The sequence below is a fragment of the Magnolia sinica genome, chromosome 19, assembly GCF_029962835.1.
Source record: "Magnolia sinica isolate HGM2019 chromosome 19, MsV1, whole genome shotgun sequence".
NCBI lineage: Eukaryota > Viridiplantae > Streptophyta > Magnoliopsida > Magnoliales > Magnoliaceae > Magnolia > Magnolia sinica.
In genome coordinates, this window is record NC_080591.1 from 51,757,471 (window position 1) to 51,765,493 (window position 8,023).

The window sequence follows — 8,023 nt, forward strand, 5'->3', positions numbered from 1 at the left end:
ACGATGGTGAACAACAGGATCTCCTAATTTCACAATCTCAATTCAAGAAAAGAAGATATATCAAGTTATCGCAAATCTATTGTAATTTGTCACAACAAACCATTAAAAACTAAAAATATTCCTTCATAATCAAACTAAAATCTAAGAGAGTTCAATAAAACATAAATCAAAACAAAGAAAACATCCCAATCATGCTACAAGCTTCACCTCTTCGCCCTAATTAAGAGGTTTAGCCAACCATAGACATAATGGAACTAAAAACTCTTAAGAAAAGCATGAAAGCAACTAAGGAAAGGAGAGAAAAACTCTTAGTGACAGCTTCTCCATGCTTTTCCTCCACTCCACAAACCCTAGATGATGCCTAGGGACTCATATTTATAGTTTTGCAGCACCTTCTTTCGCACTGACTTGGAAAAATCTAGAAAGCGCCTCAAATTTATGTAGTTTCCCAAAATAGACTTCACTCTACGTGATTTCACAGAATGAACCAGAGTTTCAGAATATGCTTCTTCAGGACACTTTCAGGAATATGTTTATTTTCAGGACAATTTCAGGATTCCTTTTCTTTACTTCAAATATTTGATTCTCTTCATTCCTCACTTGGTTTTCTTAGATCTTTAGCATGTGAATTCTTCAATCTTGGCCTTCTAAGATCCATCCCTTGCCTTGGTGATTCTTGAGCATCAAATCCATGCTTTTAGTACCCTTTTCAATCCAAGTTCTTAAATTCACCTTGCAACATAAACATGAGCAAAATAGAACATTAAGCGTTATCATGTTCATAAAACCAAGATTTAAATGGGGGATAATATACAATATTTGACCCTCAACACAATCCCCAACCAGCATTTTTCTAGTCCCGAGCAAAGTATGCGTGAAATGAACTTTAATACGCAATGTTCAAACCTTTTTCAAAAAATAATCTTTTGTGTAATCAAGTATGAATGAGTAGACTCAATGATGAGAAAGTGAGATTTTGAAAACTTAGAATTGAATCACATACGAAATCAATCAAATAAGTTCTTTATCCATTAAGTCAGAGCATAGTTCACATATCAAGCTTTTCAATGTGCGCACTGAAGATCAACTTACTTTCTATAAGGGTACTATCATTACATCATGTTAGCCCTACTCATCACTTTAAGATTGGTTGAAAACTCGAGTACTGATTCCGAACTTATCCCATTTTCCTTTTTTTTTCCAGTTTTTTATTTTATATCGACGGTCATTTATATTCATTCAGTCTTTTCAGTCTTTTCTCATTTCTTTCAGATTTTTTTCATTCTTTTTCAAACTTTTTTTAATCTTTTCACCACACATGACCCTTTTTGTCAATCTCCTATTTTTTAACTGGTTCTTTTCATCTTTTAAGGTGGATAAAATTCTTCAAACTTGATTCTCACCATCTATCAATGATTCACATACTAACAATCAAAAATTCTAGCATTATTCATAGAAAATAATTTGAACGTGTCTCGTGATTTAGATTAACATGATATTCAAACTTCCTCTTAATCAATTGAGCACAAGAACTTAGGTGATAAATTACTGAGATGACTAGACTTCAGTAATTTAAAATTTAATTTATCATCATACTCAAAACATTCTTAAATACACAACTTATCGCTTTCCAAATAAATAAACATTGAAAATTTTTAAAATTTTTATAAATTTTACTCAAAACTGAAAAACACTGATTAGTTTACCTAATCTCCCACCCCCAACCTAAAATATACATTGTCCTCAATGTAAAAGAAATAAGCATGATTTGTAAAAGAGACAATGTAATTAAAGGAGAAGTGATGGAAAGAAAGTACCTGATGAAGGAATTTTGAGGCTTTTTCCAAAGCATCTCAGCGTCAAAGTGGGTTAGCACAAGAGTTAAACCAACAAAAAGCATACTATCCTAAAACAACGGAAAGCAAACTATCTTATTCTTATGAAAACGATAAACCTACCTATACCTCTATCAAACTAAGAGATCAATCCTGGTACACAGGATCATTTAGAGGTATGGACATGTCCTCTTAATCAAATTTCTCAACAAATGGCTTTAATCGATGTCCATTTACTTTGAATTCATTGCCATTATTTGGATTCTAAATCTCGATAGCCCCATGGGGATAAACATTGGTAATAGTGAATGGGTCGGTCCAACGAGATCGGAGTTTGCCCAGAAAGAGATGTAACCGAGAATTATATAAAAGGACCTTCTGACCTAGTGTGAATGATTTTCAAAGAATGTGTTAGTCATAAAACACCTTCATCCTGTCCTTGTAAATTCTCAAGTTCCCGAACACATTATTCTGAATTTCTTCAAGTTCATTTAACTAAAGTTTGCGTAGCGAGCCAGCGCTGTCCAAGTTGAAATTCAGATTTTTAATAGCCCAGTAGGCTCTATATTCTAACTTTACAGGCAAGTGGCAGGCCTTCCCATAGAAAAGTCTAAAGGGACACATTCCTATAGGGGTCTTAAATGCAATATAGTAAGCCCATAAAGCATCGGTCAATCGGATTGACCAATCCTTTCTATCAAGGTTAACCATTTTCTCTAAAATGTGTTTAATCTCCCTATTGAAAATCTTAGCTTGCCTACTTGTTTGTAGGTTGTATGGAGTGCTCACCTTGTAAGAGAAGTCATATTTCTTCATTAAGTTCGCGAATGGCCTATTATAAAAATGTGAGCGCTCATCACTAATGATGGCTCGAGGCATTCCGAACTGGGAAAGGATATTCTCTTTTAAGAATTTAATGACCGTTTGATAGTCATTGTTCCAGCACGGAATCGCTTTGACCCATTTAGTGACATAGTCTACAGCAAGCAAAATGTATAAATTCCTAAAGGATTGGGGGAATGGTCTCATGAAATCAATGTCCCAACAATCAAGTTCTTTAATGATTAAAATGAGGTTCAGAGGCATCATATTTTGATAGGACAATGCTCCCAACTTCTGACAATGCTCATAAGCTTTGCAAAACTCATGACTGTCCTTAAACATAGTGGGCAACTAAAAACCACACTGCAGGAATTTCACCGTGGTCTTTTTAGAAGAAAAGTGACCACCACAGGCCTAAGAGTGACAAAAGGAGATGATACTTTGGTATTCATTATCTGGCACACATTTCCTTAAGATTTAGTCTGGACAATATTTAAATAAATATGGATTATCCCAAAAGAACTTACGAACCTCGGCAAAGAATTTTTTCTTATCTTGCGCAGTCCAATGTGTTAGTGTGAAACCTATGGCAAGATAATTAGCAATATCAGCAAACCAAGGTGAATGAGAGACTTTAAATAATTATTTGTCAAGGAACATGTCATTTATATGTATCGTCTCAAGGGAATCAAAGAGATCAAGGCGGGAAAGATGGTCAGCCACTACATTCTCTACTCCCTTTTTATCTTTTATTTTCAAATCAAATTCTTGGAGTAGGAGGATCCATCTTATCAGGCGAGGCTTAACATCATTCTTAGAAAGAAGATACTTGAGCGTCGTATGATCTGTGTAAATGATGATCTTGGATCCGATCAAATAGGACCTAAATTTGTCCAAAGCGAACACTACGAATAAGAGTTCCTTTTCCGTAGTCTAGTAATTTACTTGGGCAGGATTTAGAGTTCTACTTGCATAATGAATAACGTAGGGCTTCTTTTCTTTTCTCTGGCCTAAAACCGCCCCAAGAGCAGAGTCAGACGCATCGTACATAAGATCAAAAGGAAGGCTCCAGTCGAGTAGCTACATAATAGGTGTAGTGGTTAACATGCCCTTAAGCTTAGCAAAAACTTCCTGGCATTGCTCAGTCTACTCGTATGGTGCATCCTTTTGAAGTAGATTACATAAAGGACGAGAGATGTGAATAAAGTCCTTTATGAATTTTCTATAAAACCCAGCGTATCCTAAGAAGGATCTCACATCTCGTACGTTCTTGGGTGGAGGTAGGTTAGAGAAAAGATCAATTTTAGCCTTATCTACCTCAATTCCCTTTAACGACATGATGTGTCCAAGGACAATTCCCTAACGAACCATGAAATGGCACTTCTCCCAATTAGTACCAAATTCTTTCCTCGCATCACTTGGGCACATTTTTTAAATTTTCTAAACATTAGCTGAATGATGGACCAAATACTGAGAAATCGTCCATGAAGACCTCTAAATATTGCCCCACTATGTCAGAAAAAATACTCAACATGCATCACTGAAAAGTGGCGGGGCATTACATAGCCCGAATGGCATCTTTCAGTAAGTAAGGTGCCGTAAGGACATGTAAATGTGGTCTTTTTCTCATCTTCAAAGGCTATCTCGATCTAATTATATCCCGAATAACCTTTGATGAAGCAATAGTAAGAGTGACCAGCTAGCCTTTCCAAAATTTGATCGATAAAGGGCAAAGGAAATTAGTCCTTCCTTGTGACGGTATTGAACTTCCTACAGTCAATGCACATTCTCCAACCAGTAGTAATCCTAGTTAGCACGAGTTCATTGTTGGCATTGGCTACGATGGTGATTCTGGACTTCTTAGGAACCACCTGAGTTGGACTCACCTATTGACTATCAAATATAGGATATATGATACCCACATCCAATAGTTTAAGAACCTCAGCCTTAACCACTTCTTTCATGTTTGGATTTAATCTATGATGTGGTTGTCATGAGGTCTTCGCATTATCCTCTAGATGAATGTGGTCAGTACAAATCAAAGGGTCAATTCCCTTAAGGTCTGCAATTGACCATCTAAGGGCTCCTTCATGCTCAATGAGAGTAGAGATGAGCATACTCTCCTGTTATTGCTCAAGGTGGGAAGAAATCACCACCGGGTATGTCTCACCTTGACCTAAATAGACATATTTCAAATCAAAGGGCAAAGGTTTTAGGTCAAGCTTCAATGCCTTAAGGTTAAACGGTAGAGGCAATACATCAATTTAGGGCAATTATTCGAATTGTAGCCTCCACTAGTTAACTTCAAGTACCGGCACAGTATTCAGCATGGTCCCCATCTCCCTAAGCATATCATCATCAAGAGAAGAAGAGAGAGAAAAAGCATGGGACGGCCAGCCATTGGCTGAGTTTTTCTTCCCTTCCTAGTTTTGTTAATGTTTTTTCTTTAAGAGATTTTAGTTCATCATGATCATGGTTGGCTAAACCTCTTAGCTAGGGCTAAGAGGTGAAGCTTGTAGCGTGATGGGATGTTTCTATGGCTTTGATTCATGTTAAGTTAAACTCTCTTTGATTTCGGTTTGATTATAAGAAATATTCATAGTTTTTAATGGTTTGTTGTGACTTGAATTACAATAGATCTACGATAGCTTTGAGTATGTTCTTTTCATTATTGTGATTGTGAACTTAGGAACCTCTATTGTTTACCATTATCTCCTGGACATGGTTGGATGATGGAACCCTTCCTAACGTTCATAATTCTCTTAGATTGGTTGTGGATTGGTTAAATTCTGTTGTTTGCTTTGTCTCATGGGCATGGTTTTGTGATGGAATCAATTCTAGTTCTCATACCTCTCATCTCTTGAAAATTAAATCAAAGGAAGTTCAGAATTGAATTTTAAGGAATTATCTTTCAATTGGATGAAGATGGGACACTAATTCTAGTTGTGTTTATGAATCAAGCATAGATCTCCCTAATCTCTACAAGTGGATCCTTGGAAACCCTAATTTCCCACCTTTGAATTTTACAAGTTCTAGCTTAATAATTCACCATTATTCTCTTAAATTCTTCTAATTTAGTTTACATCTTCTTCTAGTTCTAGTTACCCTCAGATTACGTACAAGGTTCAGTCCCTGTGGATTCGACCTCAGTCTTACCGAGATTATTACTACATCATGACACACTTGGGGTTATGAACACCGAGTAGTAGAATCTGTCAACTTGGACCAATACATCCTCAATTAGCCCTCTCAGTACACGAACTGAGCGATCAGCAAGTTGTAATGTGGTTAAGGTGGGTTTTAATTCACCCAAACCTAACTATTTATAGACCGAGTAAGGAATCAGATTTACGCTTGCTCCTAAGTCAAGAAGTGCGTGCTCAATTCAGTAATTCCCGTTACACAAGGTATGGTTAGGCTACCAAGATCTTTGTATTTTGTGGCACATCTTGCTTTAGGATGGCACTCACTTTTTCAGTTAAAAAGATTTTCTTTTGAATATTTTGTAGTCTTTTAGTCGTACACAAGTCTTTATCTTTCAAAATTTTGGCATATGAAAGTATTTGTTTAACCGCATCCAGTAAAGGAATATTGACCTTCACTTATTTCAACACCTCTAGAATGTCTTAAGAATTAAAAAGAGATTTTGGTGCAACCAACTATTGGGTGAATGCAGCAATCAGCTTGCATTGAAGTTTCGATTCCAATTCTTGTGGAGCAGTGATAGATCTATCATCGTTGTTATCTTTCGGGTCCTTAGGCTTTTCAACCCTAACCGGAATGGTTTTGTCAACGGTCTTCCCACTCCTAAGAGTGGTGATAGATTTAGTTTGCTTCATCTGATTTGAAGAGCTTGGATCACTTATCTCATATTGCGATTTAGGATTGGGGAGAGGTTGAGCAGGAAGCATCCCCCTTTCTATAACCATAAAATGTGAATCCATCTTTTGCATAAATTTCGTAAGTTCTCATATTGCTTAAGTAAGCTCCTGAGTTTGTGTGGAATTTTGAACCGGTTCTTCTTGATGTCTCCCTTGATTTGGAATATGATTAAAGAAACCTTGAGGGGTAGCAGTTTGTCCATTCCTCCAACTGAAATTTGGATGATTTCTCCAACTAGGATTGTATGTATTGGAGGTAGGTCCATTGAAAGGTCTTTGGTAATTATTCATAGCATTATATTCCTCATTCAACACCTCTCGAAAGGCAGGTATTGTTGGACAATTTTCAGTTGCGTGAACATTGCAAGCACAAATACCATAGAAAGTTTCCTTAACCTTATCCTTCTTTAGTTCCATGGCCTTGAATTTTCTTATGAGATTAGCCACTTTAGCATTAATATCATCATCCTCTTTCAGAAGGTATAATCCACCCCTTTTCTTTGATTGAGTGGGCCTATAAGTGATACTTGATTTTGGGTATGTGTCCCATAATTGTGCATTTTTAGCAAAGTCTATCCAAGTAGTCCTACACATCATCGATATTTTTATTCATAAATTCCCCATTACACATTGTCTCAAACAATTGGCACATGGAAGATGTCAGACCATCATAGAAAAAGTGTGTAATGCACCACGTTTCAAAACTATATTGTAGGCATGAACTAATAAGATCCTTGAGCCGCTCTCAACATTGTAAGAATGTTTCATCCTCCTTTTGGGTGAAGTTCATGATTGACTTTCTAAGGGTGTTCGTTTTATGATGTGGAAAAATTTTCTTTATGAACTCCCTTATCATGTCATTTTATGTGCCAATAGATCGGGGATGTAATGAGTACAACCACATCTTAGCTCTCTCTTTCAAAGAAAAGGGAAAGAGCTTTAGTCTGACCGTGTCCTCAGACACGTTAGGAAAATATAAAGTGGCTATAATCTTGTCAAACTCTTTCAAGTGTAGATATGGACTTTTAGATTTAAGTCCATAGAATTTTGGAAGGAGTCAGATCGCCCCTAGCTTAATATCCATATGTCCCATATTTTCTGAAAAAACCATACTTGAGGGTGTGCTCACCCCCACCGATTGTAGATAATCTCGTAAGGTATGAGGCGAGGGTTCTTGATGCACCTCATTCTCATCCTGGACTTCCTCAACCCTAGATTGAGGTTGTCTTCCCAGTTGATTAGTAGCTATAACCTCAATTAACTCTGAGAATCTCAAGTGGTGTCTAATCCTGCAATGGATAGATAACCCCTCAACCAATCCTCCTTCGCTCAAGAGACGTAGGGTGTTGTCACGGATCCACTTGGGCATGAAACACTCTCAACCCTCAATTTCAGATTCTAACCTAAACCTAAAAGAAAGAAAGGAAATAGAAATCTAGAAATAGAGAGAGAGAGAGAGAGAAAGGGAATTAGAAAGAAGTTACC

General features: G+C 36.8%; 1 non-coding gene across 1 annotated transcript; it reads left to right on the plus strand.

Annotated features, from left to right (window-relative positions):
• The first annotated feature begins 7,239 nt into the window (after window positions 1-7,239).
• On the plus strand, window positions 7,240-7,346 carry LOC131235925 (small nucleolar RNA R71). Its single transcript, XR_009166438.1, has one exon. It is a non-coding gene; the product is annotated as a small nucleolar RNA R71 (small nucleolar RNA).
• Window positions 7,347-8,023: the final 677 nt, after the last annotated feature.